General features: G+C 38.1%; 1 protein-coding gene across 2 annotated transcripts in view; it reads right to left on the bottom strand.

Moving 5' to 3' along the window:
* The window catches only part of SUGCT (succinyl-CoA:glutarate-CoA transferase), a 714,296-nt gene that overhangs the window by 654,116 nt on the left and 41,103 nt on the right, over positions 1-19,077 (bottom strand). The window lies entirely within an intron of this gene.

The following is a 19,077-nucleotide window of genomic DNA, read 5'->3' as shown; positions in this document are numbered from 1 at the left end:
TTCTCTGCTCAAAAATTTCCCCAGGCTTGGTATCTCACTTGGAGTAGAAGCCAAAGTTCTCAACGCTGCCCACAAGGCCCAACCACCTCCAATCGCCAACCACTTCTCTAAACTAAACTTCATTAATTGCCTACTCACTCTGATCCAGTCATACTACCTCCTCAAGGTTCATGAACAAGGCAAGCTCACTTCTACTTAAAGACTTCTGCCCTTACTAATCTCTGCTTAGAATGTTCTTTTTCCAGACATGAGTTTATATGATGCATTCCTTCTCTTCCTTCAGGCCGTTGTTCCACTGGCCTCCCCCGAATCTACAGGGCCTTACCTAACCCCCTCATTCCCACTGATGGTTTTCAAAGAATACTTCAGTTTTTTTAACTTATCATAATGGTTAAGAAAGCTGGAAATCTGAAAGACTGCATGAGCAAAGACCCCACTGACACAACTTAGACTGTGACTTAGAAAGAAATAAACCTTGAGTGTATAATGTCATCGAGATTTTGGAGTTGTTTATTGCAGCAGTTTTCTATTTTAAAAAGTTGAGGTAATTTATTAGTGTTAAGGATTGAGTCTTGGCATCAGACTGGTGATTTTGGACAAGACTCTAGGCCTCAGCTTCATCACTGAAATAAAAATAATTAGTATACCATATTAAATTTTATGAAGACTAAATGAGGTAATGCATGTAAAGTTTGGATCACATAGTAAGATTCAATAAACATGAGCTATCATTAGTTAAGGTAGAGATTCTTGAAATCACAGAGGTATACATTTGATGGTTAATTTACATATCAATTTGGGCTAAGGGATGCACAGATAGTTGGTTAAACATTATTCCTGGGTACATCTGTGAGGGTGTCTCAGGAAAAAAAGAGCATTTGAATCAGTGGTCTGAGTAAAGATCACCCTCACCAATGTGGATAAGCATCACCCAATCTGTTGAGGGCCTGAATAGAACAAACAGGTAGAGGAAAGACAAATGCTCTTCCGCTCTCTCTGCTTGAACTAAGCCATCTGTCTTCTCCTGCCCTCAAATATGCGCACTGCTGGTTCTCAGACTTTCTCAGACCAGGATTTCTGCCATGGCTCCTCCCCACTCCATACTCAGACCTTTGGATTTGGACAGAATTACACCACCGGCTTTCCTGGATCTCCATTTGCAGAGAGTGGATGCAAATGATCCAAATATCGATCCCATGACTCTGAGATCATGATCTGAGCTGAAATCAAGAGTCAGATACTTAACTGATTGAGCCAACCATGCCCCCCTGTTTGAATTATTGCTGCATGCTAGTATTGGGAGCACAAAGGAAAAAGACCAAGTAGTTCTATCAAAGTGATCACAGACTCATACTTGAGGGGAGAAGAAAATCAGATAAAGAATTATATTATATGGTTTGGCATGGAGTAGATACAACATTTACTTTGCTGAATGAATGAATGAATGAATATGCATACACATTTAGATGGATGAATACAATCTAATAAATATTAAAATCAAGAGTATAAAAGGGGCTATGAGATTACAAGGTCAAAAATGTCCTCTGCATAGTATCTGACACTGATCATTTTACCTTCCCCTTGAAATTCTCTCTTCTCATGGCCCCTAGTATTGAACTTATGTTCATTTTTCATTTGTCCCAGATCCCAGAATGGCTCGAGCTAGATAAATGAAGTCATCTCAATTTCTTTCTTTTTCCTTTCTTTTGGTCACTCAATTCATGTGCTAAATCCTTCTTTGATCCACATTCCCTCTACTCTATCCCCACTGCTTCTGCTTTGTTTAGTATGTTTCTCCCATTATTTTACTATAATTAGTGAACTGCTGTCAAGATATGCTCTCGTTCAATGCAATTCTCTACCTACAGTTAATTATCTTCCTAAAATGGATTTGACCAGGTCATTTCCCTGTTTAAATTCCCTGATGATTTCCTATTAATAACAGGATAGAGACTAAGCTTGTAAATCTGGCATCTAAAGTCCTCTGTGTGGCCTTAATCTACTTTTTAAGCTTCATTCATCTCTACCTCAGGCTTTATCCACACAGGCCTCTGCACTGTTCTTTGAACACACCATGTCAGTTGTGTCTCAATTCCTTTGCCAAATCGATCCTACTGCCCAAAATGTCTTTTACCTCCATTCCCTGCCTGGGGGGAAGAAAAAAAACTAATCATATTTCTTTTTTGTTTAAAGATTTTATTTATTTATCCATGAGAGACACAGAGAGAGAGGCAGAGACACAGGCAGAGGGAGAAGTAGGCTCCCTGCAGGGAGCCTGATGTGGGACTCAATCCCAGGACCCCGAGATCACGACTTGAGCCAAGGACAGACACTCAACCACTGAGTCAGCCACCCACCCAAGTATCCCAACTAATCATATTTCAAAAGCCAACTTAATTATGACCTCTGTTGTTAAGACTTCACTAGTATCCCACCACCACCATGGAGTTAGCTGACCCCTATTCTGTATTCATAGCACTTCTGTCCATTCCTTAAATTGATCTGTAACTACCAGGTTCCATATGAACTATCTCCTTTCCCAGGTGCTATTGGCTGCCCATGTGTCCTACTAATCTTTATGCTCCTGATACCTATCAAAGTATCTGTAGAGGAGCCACGTTTGGGCAAACAGGCTTGAGCAATGGAATGTAGAAAGGGCCCATGGTGACAACCTGGCTGAAGACAGGCAGGCCCGTCAGGTGACCTACCTCAAAATATCCATAGGCCTTAATTAACCAATGGGCTACTACTTACAACTAAGCACAGCTCCCAAAAAAGGGAAGATGCCACATGTCGCCATACTTCCTCATCTTCTCCCTTTTAAAGCAGCCCCAACCCACTGCCTTGTGGCAGACAACCTCTCGACTCTGCTGTCCTGCCTGTTGCTCTCTTGAGGTGTATTCAATAAACTTCTATCTCCTTTGTTCTGCCTTGGTGAATCCTTTCACTGCCTGTGCCACCAGCTTCCATCTGATTGTTGCCCCACATCTGGGGGCCCCCTTCTGAGCAAGACACTCTATTTAGGCAGCACAGTATCAACATCAATAAATATTTTCTTGAATGGATAGCTATTCCATCACCTCAATATAGGTTCCACAAAATCTTTTTTTTTTTTTTACTTAGAGAAGATGCCTCATTTGTATTCTTTTTAAATTCCTCTCAGGACACCCGGGTGGTTCAGCGGTTGAGCGTCTGCCTTTGGCTCAGGGCATGATCCCAGAGTCCCAGGATCAAGTCCCACATCAGGTTCCCTGCATGGAGCCTGCTTCTCCTTTTGCCCATGTCTCTGTCTCTCTCTCTCTCTGTGTCTCTCATGAGTAAATAAATAAAATCTTTAAGAAAAATAAATAAATAAAAAATAAAATAAAAAATAATTCTGGCTCATATAACAAAGCAAAAAATAACTGTATCTTAATACAGTATATAATGAAGTGATCACAGAAAGCAGCATTGAGCCAGAGAATATGGGAAATGTGAGAATGTGAGGATTAACATATTTAGTTCAGCCTCTGCCCTGAGAAATGGTAGCTGGAGAGCAGTTTCCTGCCAGTTTTGAATATGATTGTCCACATACTAGAGCTGAGGGTATGTGGAAGGGAAATGTCTGGAGTTCTGTGGAGGAGGGGGAGTAGAAGACTTAGGTCTGAGAATAACACTGCACATTAAGATTGTATCACTTTTATGGATTCCATTTGCACTTTTATTTAATCCTTATAATAACATTGCTAGGGAGGCACCAGCATCAATGTTCCTATACTATAGTCAGAAAAGAGAGATTAAAATAGATTAAAAACTTGACAAAAGTTATACAACCAATAATGGTAGAACTGGGACTTCACCCCGGGTACTGAGCCTTTCCTCTCCATTATGTAGTCTCATGAAAAATAGTTCCAGGTATGACTAGTATTATACTCAATATAAAATTCACATTACATAATCCGAAACGTATTTAATGACTTAATGTCTTTAATAGCTCCATAATATTTCCAACTTTGAAGGCACATTCATGAATTACATCTCAGACTCCACTAGAAGTTTATGAGGTAAGCATGACAGATTTATTTTCATTTTAGAGATGGGGACATTAAAAGATCAGATCAGTGTAATGACTTCCCCAAGGTCACAAAACGCTGCAATGCAAGTCTCATAAACCCTTGTTGAGAGCTTTTTTGGATTATGCTGCAAGGCATTTTTTATAATGGATAACCAATTAACCTATCATAATTATAAGATCTGCCTATATGTAAACTATGCCAATCGTGCTATTTTATATGATAATACATAATAAATGCTTAGCACAGTGCCTAACACACAATAAACATTAGATGTTATTTTATATAGCCAAACTAAATGTCAATCTTTTCCTGATTCCATTTCTTATTACATCTATAACCACTTTCATTGTGGAGAATAATTTTCATCCTTGGGAATATAGTCACAGGACTCAGACTCCCAGCTTTAACATCATAACACATTTTCTATCCTAAAGATGCCCAGAGTTTTGATTCAAAAGGGAACAAAAGAAAAACTAATAAATAAATAAAATAAAAGCAAAAGGGTGGTTTTGTCCTCTCCATCCTGTGGTGTCATCCTGCCTTCAGGACACACCAAATGCTCTAGATCTGGGGCCTGCAAACTCTGTCAAGCATCAGAGAGTAAATATGTTAGACTTTGTGAGTTGGAGGCGGGGCAGGGGCGGGGGGGAGGCGGTGTTTGTTCACTGTTCAACTCCTCAACCCTGCTGTTGCAACGCAAAAATAGCCATAGATAATATGTAAACAAATGGGCATGGCTGTGTTCATATAAAACTTTATTTTTAAAAATAACAACTGGACAAATCAAGCCCACAGGCCCTTCCAGGGCCCTGAACAGAACTAGAGGACTGCAACACATCTGCAGGAAAGGAGATAGTTTATATGGAACCCGGTAGTTACTGCTGGGAGAGCAGTGGTAGGCGCTACAAGAGGGAAACTTATTTTAACATTCGCCTGTCTCCACAACATGAGATTCCTCCTGTGACTTATCCCTCTTCCCCACCCCCTGTTTTCCCCTAACAAGGTTTTAGGCCACAGTCAGTGAGTCTTTGCCTTTCACATTAGCTCTGGGTGTTTTTTAAGACTGCCTAACTCAAGATAGTCAAGAAGACAGAGCAAACAGCTTCTGCCCATGACACCCATGGCTTCCAGATGTAGTAAGATACAAGTTCAACTTCAAACGTCAGACAGGCCTGAAATGGTGGTGGGAATAGAGGACAGAAGCATACAGTACCCCCATTCAAGGAAGCAAAAGACCCACAGAAGCACTGAGGTTAACAGCTGAAGGCTTTGTGGCTGATAAATAATCCCGACAACCTATAACTAAACACTGACAGGTAAAAAATCTAATAAGCGCATCAGTGTGGACATGAACTTGTACAGCTTAGTGGAATCACTGCTCCCATATGCTGGGTTAGAAGCAGAATGGATGGTATGTAAGACACAAGCCCTCAAGACACTGTGCAGGAGGAAGAGTAGAAGATTGAAAATAGAAGGGTGGTAAGAGAACAAACAAAACTCTGGGTGTAGCTAACTGAGGCAAAGGAAGGTCTCCCACTACCATTTTGGCTTTCCTTGGAGAGCTGTGAGAAACATGGTTGAAATTTCCGGCTGCAGTAACAGAAATGTACCCTCCTAGAAATATTTGGGGCCATAAAATTTTCATTTGTCATATTGAAATTTTTTAAATAATTATGTCTTTAGTCTCAAGTAAGAACAGCAATTCTCATACAACTCTCATGATTTTAACTATTTATCCTAACAGGCAATTCTCTCCAGAAAGTATTCATTTAGATGAATAAATATTTGCCTCAGTCCTTAGAGTATTTCCTAGACAATGTTAGGAATGATAAATTATTTACAATGGAATGATAAATATAGGGTGAATAGCAGTAAGAATCTAAAGACATAAAATTAGTATTATGGAAAAGGATTTTGACCCCCAAAAATGGAACGTTGGTCAATATTTAGTATTAAGCAAATTTATAAGTGTATTCTAATACATATATGTTAATCCCATCAGACTGAAAAGAAATAAAAAAACAAAATCCTTGAAATAAAGGGTTTTTAATTTATACATATAATAATCGGTTTTTTCTTGAACAATGGAGTGTTTTATATATTCAATACTTAGTCATCAAGTACTTATATGTGCATACCACTATTCCAGATATAGTAAAACATTTTGTCACTGCAACATAGTCAATTCCTATTTTTTCCGTAGAATACCTTGTAGCTTAACTATTTTTTTTACTTAAATGTTTTCTTTTACTCTATTTTTTCATACTAATTTTTACATTTTCAGTTGTGATAAGGTATACACAACATAAAATTTACCATTTTAACCAGGTTTAAGTGTACAGTGTGGTAGCGTTTAAGTTGTTGTGCAACCATCACCACCATCCACCTCCAAAACTTTCTCCTCTTTCCAAACTGAAACTCTGCACCCATTAAACAATAACTGCCCACCGTCCCCTTGCCCCAGACACCAGCAACTACCCTTCTCCCTCCTGTCTCTATGAATCTGACTATGCTAGGTATTGCATATAAATGGGATCGTATTTGTCCTTTTGTGTCTGGCTTATTTTACGTAGCATAACATCTTCAAGGTTCATCTATGTTGTAGCACGTGTCAGAAATTTCTTCCCTTTTATGCTGAATAATATCCTATTGTATGCATATACCCCACTTTATTTAACCATTCATCCATTCATTAATGGACACATGGGTTGCTTCCAATTTATGGCCATTTGGAATAATGCTGCTATGAACATATATGTGTAAATATCTGTTCAAGTCCCTGGTTTCAATTCTTTTGCATATATACCCAGAAGTGGAATAGCTGGCTCATATGGTAATTGTGTTTAAATCTTTGAGGAACCTCCATTGTGGCTTACATTAGTATATCTACCCACCAGTATAGTACACAAGGCTACTAATTTGTCCATGTCCTCACCAACACTTATCTTCTGTGGGTTTTTTTTTTTTTTTTAATAGTAGCTACCCAATAGGTATGAGGTGGTATCTCATTTTAGTATTGATTTGAATCTCCCTAATAATTAGTACTGCTGAGTATCTGAGTATCTTTTCTCTCTGGAGAAATGTCTATTCAGGTCCTTTGCCCATTTTTTAATTGGCTTGTTTGTTAGACTAGTTTTTCTTATACCCAAATATGTTTGCCAAATTTTTTAACTTTGGTATTTTTTCACTTGATAAACTTTTGTGGGTTTTACATTCTTTACAAATCAGAATCACTGATTCCACAATCTGATAATCTATCAACATCCCTGATCTTTCAGAATTGCGTGACTATTATCTACTTCACATACTTTTAACCTCTGCGATTAAAAATACTGTAGTTCAAGTAAAGGACTGAAAGTTGTAGTATTGCACTAAGGCTGGCTGGGAAGATCATCCAAAGAATGGAAAAAATATCATTAGCACTTATGAAATAAATGCTATCTAAATTTTATCTAACATTTTTTTGCATCCTTTTAAGTATAACATTTCTTCTTATCTAGCATTACTTCTTTAAATTTATGGATTTATTTCCCAGGCATATTACCATAAAGGGAAACAATTCAGTTCGATGACAGGGTTTTGGGATGATGGCTAAGTCTTGGCATGTTTATCTGGAACGATCTGTGAATCACTGGGTTTATGAAGATTTTGAAATAATTACTACTTAAACATGAACCGATGTTGTCTTCTTTTTCCCTCTTGCTAGTCTCTAGCCCTCAAGAAGTTCTTTAAATTGAGAACTATTATCCATATGCTAGAAATGAAAGACCAAAGGTGAAACCAACTGATTCTAGATTTATACCATATTGCTAGGTCTAGCCGATCTCTGCTTCTGGAATTTTAAAGCATTGAGAAAACAGCTCAATGTCCTTCTGGAGTCTTGAATTCCTCTTTTATTGATCAATGGTATATCAAAAATAAAAATAACTGGGGATTGGAGTAGGTCAAACATATATTTATGTATGATTATGTCATGACATAGTACTCACTGCATATCCATAAATACACCCAGCAGAACTCTTTCAAGAAGAGCAATTTGGGGGTGACTGTGTGGCTCAGTCGGTTAAACTTCTGCCTTTGGCTCAGGTCATGATCCTGGGGTCCTGGGATCAAGCTGCTTCAGACTCCATACTCAGCAGGGGATCTGCTTCTCCCTCCCTGGTCTGTCATGTTCTCTCTCAAATGAATAAATAATTTTTTTAAAAAAATTAGAGCAATTTTGTCTCTTTTAACATAATGGGTAGTCATTCTGTTCATGTTCCAGTCTAGTAGATTTTCTTAACTTCACAGTTTCATAAAGAGTTCCCAAGGGAAACTATCATAATGTTCCTTATAACCAGTTAACAACTCAGTATCAGCTTTAAAGTGGTATTTATTATCGGGAAAGTTCTTTATTTAGAAACTATGTATATGGAAAAACTTGACCTTTGTACTTATGTTTAAATATTTGAAAATGCATATGAAATCAGTCAAAACACTTTTATCCTTAAATATGATCCTTTCATACTTAAAAATTTTGAAGACAGGTATCTTAGGTTTGTTCTACTTACTATTATTCTTTACAATACACACACAACATATTTCTTTAACAAAATTTGAGTTGAAGAATGTTCAGCTGGGACTCTCTTGTCTCACTCAGTTCATCTGAGACTTCAAATCCACAAAGAATGCTGTAAGTGCAGAATGCCAGTGCAGATCACACTAGATTATTATGAAACCAGTTTTGCTGCCCTCAGCTTATCATCCATTTGAGGGTATGCAAGAAAAGGTAGAGAGGCAAATAAGATCTTTAACAGAAAGAGTTGTCAGGGGTGCCCAGGTGGCTCAGTAAGTTAAGTGTCTGCCTTCATCTCAGGTCTTGATCAAGCTCTGTGTTCAGCAGGGAGCCTGCTTTTCCCTCTCCCTCTGCCTGCTGCTCCTCCTGCTTGTGCTCTCATTCTCTCTCTCTCTCTCTCCATCAAATAAATAAATAAAATCTTAAGAAAGAAAAGAAAAGAAGGAAGGAAAAAGTTGTCAGCATGCCATGCATTTCACCCTGCCTCCTCCTTACTTCAAGTCACTTAAGGGACACTTCAAAAAAAGCATCTGAGATCTTGGCCTGTGTTCTGAGAACTTGAAATTACCAAAGGACTTGACTTGTTGCCTAAAAACATACCAAAAGCAAGAGGTTATGGTTTCATCAGTTAAAGGCAGCAAAAGTTAACAGGTTTGGAAGTAAACTGCAGTCCCACCAATGATGAAGAGAAAGGGAGAGTTTGCCCTATGAGCCAAGGAGACTATCAGAAAAGCAGAACAAGCTCATTTTAAAGGAATTCTCTACCCATACGGGCTGCATATAGGACCATGTGACCTAAAGAGACAGTCTGTGTACAGAGGACCACAAAAAGACAGGGGCTAAAGCGGAAGAACTACAGCCTGAGATTTCAGGATCCCACAAAGCTCCCCAAAAGACAAAGAGCCACCAAATGAGCTTCAAGCACACAGAAGTCTCCAACGCAGGGCTCCAACTCCAGAAGTCAACCAAAGGCTTTTGCATACCCAGTAACTCACTTCCCTTTCCCTAAGAGGGCCTAACTCTGAAGGAATTACATACAGCAGCTAGCCATAGGGAAGAGAACAATCGTGGAAGAATGAAGAAACAATCACTTTCCAAAACATATTTTCTCCCTCAATCTCTCTCTCTCTCTGTCTCTCTGTCTCTCTCTCTCTCTCTCTCCCCTCACCCCACCCCACTCCACCCCACCCCACCCAGGTTCCCAAAAAGATGGGCCCATGTTGGGGAGAGGGAAAAGTCATAAGCCACACAAGAGTCTGAAGTTATGATTTCAGATTGGGCTGGACTTTTTAATACTGTAAATGAAACCATCCGGAAAAAAAAAATCTATAGGACTTGCCTGGGATTTCATCCACGAGCAATGAAAATGAGTCAGGAGTGCAGGTTGCAGAGGTAGGGTGGGAGGGAATACAGTTTTTGCTTATACTCCACTGAGTCCAACTTGCACAACACATCTGTTATATGTGTAAGGGTAGAAAGAAGTATTTAAAGATAAAAAGGTTATTCCCTTTGGGGATAAAATAAAGGCATAAAGTCACTTTCTGGAGTCAGTCCATGTCTACAGACAAAATACAAGTTCAGTCCCTCGCTTTATGGGCTGTGTTTTGAAATCTTGTATTTATGTGCTAAGTTTCTCTTCCCCTGCAGAGATGGTGTCATTATTTGTTTGAATAATGAGTTTGGTATGAAATGGTAAATATGTCAAACCACACTTTTGTTGGGGATCACAGACTATAAAATTGGAGAGATGGCCGCAATACTCTGTATTTCTGGAGAAAGGAACATTTCCTGAGAGAAGAGGGGTACAACCGGGACATTCATGGTTTAGATCAGTAGTTACCAATTATTTTGACTCTAAGAACCCCTCTTAATGTCATATCTGTACTGATTATTTATTCAACCTAGAAATGACGCTTACTGCCACGTGAATGTCATGGGAATTAAACTGGACTACAATTTTTAGAGGTTAAAAAAAAACAAACTTGCCCATTGCTATTCCATTTGTCTTAATTCTTTCTCTTCTTTCCTTGCTTCCCTTCTTTCTTCCATCCTCCTCTCTTTCCATCCATTCCCCTTCCTTCTTTATTATTCTCCCCTTCAAAATGTTTATGGATCTACAGTGCCAGCCGACTTCTCATTATCCTTCTTTAGAGATGTGGTTATGTGGTGAATATACAGAAAATGATGAGAATACACACACACACACACACACACACACACAGAGACTAACTCATTCTGTAAGAATCCAACTGCAGCAGTGTTTTGTTTTGTATTGTCGTTGCCATGATATGAACGTTGGATGCTGTGGCTAGATGATTTGCCATAGCCATTTGGGCTCACCCTTCTCCGCTACTGACACTGAAACCTGATGGAGGCACAGTGATTTCCTTAGTCATCTAAAGAAATTTTATGTTAATCACTACTCTCTGGAACATGAACTTTCTTTCAATGTCCAATGTGGGTTTTTTTTTTCACTTTTTTAAACAGATTTACAAAAACACAATTTATACAGCATTAAATTCACCCATTGTAAGTCCATAAATCAATATATAGTTTTACAACCATCACCACAATCTAAAAAGTTTCCTCATTCTTCTTTGCAGTTAATCCCCCATGACCATCTCCAGCCTTAGGCAACCACTGATCTGCTTTTCAGCTTACAAATTTGTCTTTTCTTAGACATTTCATATAAATGGAATCAGACAATACCGAGACTTTTGGATCTAACCTTTTTCAGGCAGCTGGATGTTTTTGAGGTTCATCCATACTGTAGTATGAATCAGCACTACACTCCTTTTGGTAGCCAAGTGGATCATGCTCTTTCCATCATATATCTAAAGTCATAGCCAGAATCAAAAGTCATGCAGCTTTTCTCATATGTCCTTCTTTTGTGCACTAATATGATTAGCACAGATTATTGAAAGTTAACCCATCCTACATTCCTGGATGAACCCCACTCGATTGTGATGTATTATCATTTTATGTACTGCTGGATTCAATTTGTTCATATTTTGTTGAGAATTTTTACTTCCGTGTTCATGAGGGATACTGGTCTTTGGTTTTCTTTTACTGAAATGTCTTGGGGCACCTGGGTAGCTCAGTGGTTGAGCGGCTGCTTTCAGTGCAGGTCATGACTCCAGGGTCCTGGGATCAAGTCTCGCTTTGGGTTCCCCACAGGGAGCCTGCTTCTCCCTCTGCCTATCTCTCTGCCCCTCTCTGTCTCTCATGAATAAATAAATTAAATCTTTAAAAAAATAAAAATAAAACAAGAAATGTCTTTAGTTTGGAATCAGGGCAATGCTAGCCTCATAAAATGAGTTTGGAAAGTATTCCTTCCTCTTCTATTTTCTGGAAGAGATCATGTAGAATTGATAGTATTTCTTACTCGATGTTTGGTAAGACTCACCAGTGAAACCATCTGGGCCTAAAGTTTTTTCCAAACGGTTTTTAGCTAAAAATTTAATTTCTCTAATAGACATAGCACAATTCACATTATTTCTCCTTAAGTAAGTTTTGGTACTTTGTATCTTCTTCGAAGGATTTACTCTTTTTATCTTGGTCAGTATGACTAGAAGTTTGTCAGAGAGAAGATACAAAGTTAACCAATATCAGGAATGAAAGAAGAGCCATCACTTCTGACAACAAACACATTAAAAGGATATCCCTGTATTTCTAGGTCTGATTCTGCCCTCTGTTTGTTTACTCATTTGTTTTGTTTTTAGATCCCACATATGAGCGAAATCATATGGTATTTGTCTTTCTCTGACTTATTTCACTTAGCAGGTTGCTCTAGGCCCATCCATGGTATCACACACAAATGGCAGACCTCACCCTTTTTTATAGCTGTATAATTCAATGTCCAACATTTATAATGAAGTTCTTCAGTGAGTTAATCAGTATTTGATTCCTCTCTATTTTAAAGATTATTTTTAATGTAATTTGGATCATTCCCTCTATTCCTCAAATTGTTCCCAGATTGCCATACCACTTGTACCCCTCTTCTCACGCATTCTGATTGTTTTTGGTATTTCAGGCATATTGGATTTCTCTTAGGCTTTTAAAGATATTTTGATCCTTCCTACCCTCAGGGTCTTTGCATATGGTGTTCTCTCGGACTGAATGGCTCCTCCCCTTGATCTTTGAATGGCTGGTTCCCTCTCAAATTTTAGGTCTATTAAATGATAACTCCCCAGAAAGGCCTTTCCTGACCATCCCATTACACTATGCACCCTGTTCTCTATTAATCTGTCACAGTACCTTGTGTGATTCTTTCATAACAACACAATTTATTAGTACAAAGCATACTATTTTTTAACTTTTTATAAAATGTCTCCAACACTAGGCTGTAAGCTCTCAAAGGCAGAAATCATGTCTGCATTGTTCACCCTGTACACTCAACACAGCCAGGAAATACAGAAGCTCAAGAAATATGCATGGGTGTGGGAGAAGGGAGACAGAGGAAAGGAAGGGAGGGAAGGTAGGAGGGAGTTATTTGGATATTTCTGGATCTTCTGTTATGTTGAACATAAAAGGGTATACAGAATAATATAACAAGAATGCATGCTTATTTGGCAAATATAGTTGAAGTCCTGTGTATGTCCCTTCCCTGTGCCATATCCCTCCTTCTCCACTCCTCAGGAGTAATCATTCTCTTAAATTTAGTGTTTCTCACTACCATACACATCTTTATATTTTAATCACACTTAAGTGAATTACTAAAAAATACATATGATTTTTATTATCTTAACTCTACATAAACAGTATCATTCTGCATATTAGCTTTTGAAATTTACTCTCTTCCCTAAATTCCATGTTTGGAAAGTTCATCTAGTTGATTTTATGTTCCCGCTTACTCTTTCCACTGCTTAATAGCATCCCACTTGTTATATTACACATTTATCCATTTTCCTACTGAAATGTACTTCATCTCATATTCTCACCTTTTTGTTCATACACACAATGCTGCTATGAACATTCTTCATGTACCTTCACACACATGTTCGAGACTTTCTATAGGTACATATCTAAAAGTGAAACTGGAGATCATGTATAATCTCAGAAGAGCTTGCCAAATTGCTCCCAACATGGATGTCATTTTCCAACATGGATATCAGTCCTCCAGCAATGTTCACGGATTCCTTTGCTTCCTCCACACTTGGTAGTGTCAGACTTTTAAATGTCTGTCAATCTCTTAGGTGTGAAGTGGAATATTATTTTTGTTTTAATTTGTATTTTTATTTTTTTATTTAAATTTTAGTTAGTTAACATACAGTGTAATTTGCATTTTTCTAAAAACTACCAAGCCTGAGCAACTTTTTACGGCCATTCAGGCTTCCTTTTCTGGAGCCTGCCCATTTTTCTATTAAATTGTTTCTCTTTTTTTCTATTTGATTTAAAGGAATTTTTAATATATTTTGGTTATTAATCCTTTGTCAGTTATCTTCCACGGATCTGTGACTCATCTTCTTGCTTTTTTTACAGTGGCTTTTGATGCACCAAAGTTTTCCATTTTAATAAGTAGTCAAGTTTATCAATCTCTTCCTTTGTTGTTTATACTTTTCGTATGTTGTCTAAAAAATTCTTCCCTGCCCTACAGTCATAAAGACATTTTCCTATATTGTTTTCTAAAAGTTTTAAAGTTTTACATTTTTATACTTAGGGCATAAATCAATCTAGAATACTATGTTATTATATAGAATAAGCTCAAGATCAATTTTATCTTTCTCCATAAGGATAACCAATGTTCTACCATCAATTATCACATATTCTATTCTTTAATGATCTATAGTGTAAGCCCTAAGAAAACATGTTTCCGTACATATGCCAGGAGTTTCTGAGCTCTCTATTCTGGTTCCATCGATGTATTTCTTTATCCTTGTACTAATACCACACTGTCTTGTTACTGTCTTATGAGTCTTAATATCTAACAGGGCAAATCTATCTACCAGGGTCTTCCTTAAAACTGTCTTAGCTATTCTTAATTCATAAGTAGAGCTCTCAGACTTACTTTCTATTTAAAACTAAAGAATGGGTCTAATTCTCTAAAATATTCTCTCTGATATGAGTCCTAAGGTCCCTCTTGAGGACCTATCCCCAAGCAGAATCCTGCAATTTGTCCATACAAGGACATGGTTAAGAAAATGTCATTGGGGAATTCACAAAAATCAAAAAGGTATTTTGCAAAGCCCTTTCCGCCCCCCTCACAAAAAGAATTACTTAACGAGAATACACAGGTGTACCTGGATGGCTTAGGTCATGATCCCAGGATCCTGGGATCAAGCCCTTCATTGGGCTCCCAGCTCAGTGAGAAGTCTGCTTCTCCCTCTCCTTCTGTTTCTTCCCCCTGTTTGTGCTCTCTCTAAATAAATAAAATCTTTTAAAAATAATAATAAATAAAGGGCATACACAATGTTCCTACCACAAAATTAGTCTAGTCAATAATATAATGTAATGTTTATCTAGGAAAAGAGTAATGAGGTTAATAAGAAGAAAAAAAGTAAATATTTTTAAATGTAGTAGAGAGGATTTTTACTGCTAAGTTTTTATAATTAATAACGTGCTCAGAAGAAACAAAGGAAAGAAGGTACAACTTAAAAATTAAAGTGTCAAGGAGAATATCATTATACTTCTAAAAGTATAGAGAAGTAGAGAATGGTCAGTTTAAAAAACAAAACTTCTTAAAAAATATCAACATGCTCCTACAGAGATTCTCTCTACTGGCACACAGGAAACACTAGTTTTCTCAAAAAGGAATTCCTAGTGAATTATAGCTTTTTAAACACTGCCCCCTAATGTTCATACTCTGAAATGATAAGAGGACCTTGCTAACAAAAATAATCAGGTCCTTCCTCCCTTGTGATCAACCCAGCATTTTTGTCCTGCAGACCAGATTTCACAGACTGAGACAATCTCAACCACACAAATGTCAGAGTGCATTAAAATAAATCTCCTAACCATTCTAATATTACTCTCATCAGCAATAAGGCCAACATGTGAGTGAGAACAGACTATTTGGGCTTGGACAGCTCTCACAAAACAGCCATGCCACTGGGAAACATCAGGAAAGTCTAGGATCCCAATCATAACATGTGCAACTTTAGACTGATCTAATCAGTCTAAAAAATATCAAAAACAAGTACTGATTACCAAGAATATCAAACTTTAAAAAAAAAGAGATGGCCCTTACTTTAAATACACACAAATCCATGACTCATAAATGACCTTTGCTTCCAAAAGATTGTTGAAATTTAGACTCCCTGATGAGTAACAACAAATGAAAGAGATGAACAAGAATATACTATTCTCAAGTCAAGCTGTTCAATGTCTTATAATCACAAAGACACAATTATAAGACAGTGTCTTATAATCCACGCTGCCACTTAACAATATAAGTTATAACAATATAACATAAAACAATGATATATGTCCAAGTATCGAAAACACAAAGGCACTTAATATTTTGTCAAGAGGCCTGAGTTTTAAAGCCATCTGCCATTAAACTGCTGTGTGACCAGAGGTCCCTTAGACGTCCTGGACCTTTCTTTATCAGGAAATAAAGGAGAATGAGCTATATGGATGTTTTTCTCATGATTGTCAGGAGATGGGGATGTAGAGGATTACAGAATCATGGAAGGTGCTTTTTCAGACTGCAAATGCTGCTCCCCACCAGCTCCTTTTCCCCCATCCCTATCAATGAAAAGCATATGAATTCCCCACTCTCCCCATAGCTGAGAACTTCTGCATTATACAGTCTATCTCCAAGGCCCTTTGCCACACTAAAATTTAATATGGGATCTGAGAACTGGAAGAAAATGTAGAGATTCTCTAATCATAAGCCAAGACCCAGAAGAACTGTTGGCTGTAACTATAGTTAGTGATAGATGTGAAACTTTGGGAAATTTAAGGCTTCCCAAGTGGAGTAGCCTTTTTTTTTTTTTTTTTAGATTTTATTTATTTGAGAGAGAGAACACAAGCAGGGGAAGGGGCAGAGGAAGAGGGAGAAGCAGACTCCCCCCCAAGTGGAGAGCCCCACGCAGAGCTCCATCCCAACCCTGAGATCATGACTGAAACTGAACTCAGATGCCTAACTGACTAAGCACCCAGGTGCCCCTCAAGTGGATTAGCATTTTGTTTGGCTGGGGAACTGTAATAAAATACATTATTATTCCTAAACTTTACCCCTCTTGGAATCCACACCTTGCCATGTTACTCTGTAGTTCCCATTAGAGTAGAATATATTTCACCATGTGTTCCAACCGGGCTTGGTCACATGACTTGCCTTGACCAAAGGAATGTAAGCAAATGGGATGTGAGCTAATGCTTTAATCGTGCTTGTGAGTTTAGGGTCCTTCTCTTGGACTCCTGACTTCCACTATGAGGAAAACATGCATTTGGTAGCCACTGGTCCAAGCAGTATAAGAGAAAGGTAGAGCACACCAGGCCCCCAAGCTGAAACCTGGAGTCAAATCTAACTAGTCGGGATCAGCTGAATCTCAACCAATACAAATTCATGGAAATGAGAAATAAATACTTACTGTCATATAAGATTTTACATTTGCTAGTTATGTAGCATTTTTATGATAGCAAGGTAATTCAAAGATAATATTTTACCTATTTTAATAATTTAGACCTCAACATTTCCATCGGACTGTGAGATTTTAAGGAAAAAAATCTTTCCCTCTCTCTGACACATATAAAAAATGATATATAGACACAAAAATGGAATACTACAACGAAGAAAAAGCCAGAGTTAGCGACAAAGAGTCACCTACTATGTACAGACCCTGTCTCTCATGCTGATTCAGTAGAGAAGTTAATGATCATTGGGCTCCTCATCCTCTCTAAAATAATATCAGCCAAACATTGCAGTTATAGCTTAAGTTATATAAAAATAGCACCACATAATATTGTGAGAAACATTATTTATACTAATGTAATATGTCACAAGGTATTATTATATCTCAATTAACCTGAATGCACAGAAATAGGAGTATTTTGGTTATCACTTTATGACTAATAAACCTCATCACTCCTCAGCTACCTCCACCACTACTACCCTAATTCAAGCCACCAGTATCCCTAGCCTGGAGTAGCTCAATAGCTTCTTTCTCCCACTTCTACCCATGTCCTCTACAGTCTATCCTCAACACAGTAGTTATAGTGATCCTTTTAAAAATATGTCAGATCATATCATTCTCCCATTCAAAACACTCCATTAGCTCATCAACTTATTCAAAGTGAGAGCCAAATTCCTTAAGTGTTGCCCACCAGCTCTTCGTGATCTTGCTAACCAACACCTCCATGTTTTTCTTCCTATTACATTCCCTTTGGCTCACTCTGCCGCAATCATCCTTGCTGGTTCTCAAACATGCCCAGCACACTCCTGCCTTGGGTCCTTTGCACCTGCTATTTCTCCTTCCTGAAACCATCTTTGCCAATATTTATATGATTCACTCCTTTACTTCATCCAGGTCTCTGCTTGAATGTTATCTTATCAAGAGAGCCTTCTGGGGATCCCTGGGTGGCGCAGCGGTTTAGCGCCTGCCTTTGGCCCAGGGCGCAATCCTGGAGACCCGGGATCGAGTCCCATGTCGGGCTCCCAGTGCATGGAGCCTGCTTCTCCCTCTGCCTATGTCTCTGCCTCTCTCTCTCTCTCTGTGTGTGTGTGACTATCATAAATAAATAAAAATTTTTAAAAAAGAGAGCCTTCTGTCTCTCTTTTTTTAAAGATCTTATTTATTCATTTGAGAGAGAGAGAGCATGAGCAGGGGGTAGGGGTTGCAGAGGCAGAGGGAGAAGTAGACTCCCTACTGAGCAGAGAGCCGCAGTGGGGCTTGACTCCCAGGACTCTGAGATCAAGACCTGAGCTGAAGGCAGAAGCCTAACTGACTGAGCCACCCAGGCTCCCCCGAGGGAGCCTTCTCTTCTCTCCAGGTATAAAACAGCTCCTCCTCACTCCATCCCTCTTGCCCTACTTTATGTGTCTTTAGCCCTTATCACTACCAGGCTCAATTACAAAAAACAAAACACAAAAGAATATGTTTATTTATTTACTATCTATCTTCCTAATCTATAATGCAAACCTCCATGAGAGCATAAATATGTATTATTCAATGCTACATCCTGGAACCTTAGAATACTGCCTGGCAAATCATAGGCCTATAGTAAATATTTGGTAGGTGAATGAATAAAGACAAAATATTATGAATTTTTCTGATAAAAACTATTAATGTAACTCAGAATTTTCAGAGCCACTTTTCTACATTGCATCCCTAATTAATAGTTAAGTGTTTAAAAATATGTTAAACTAATATGATAGCTTTTTTCCCTTGGACCTAAACACAGACACACACACACAAACATACACAACATTCACCAGCTAAACCATCTGAAAGACTGTATAGCACTCTTTTCCTTCACCTGGCTTAACACTTTTGACTATATTAAAGGGATATGTTGATTTCCTGT

The sequence above is a fragment of the Canis lupus genome, chromosome 21 (assembly GCF_048164855.1).
Source record: "Canis lupus baileyi chromosome 21, mCanLup2.hap1, whole genome shotgun sequence".
Classification (NCBI taxonomy): domain Eukaryota; kingdom Metazoa; phylum Chordata; class Mammalia; order Carnivora; family Canidae; genus Canis; species Canis lupus.
Note: the sequence above shows the minus strand (reverse complement) of the source record. Positions and strands in the feature narration are given on the sequence as shown.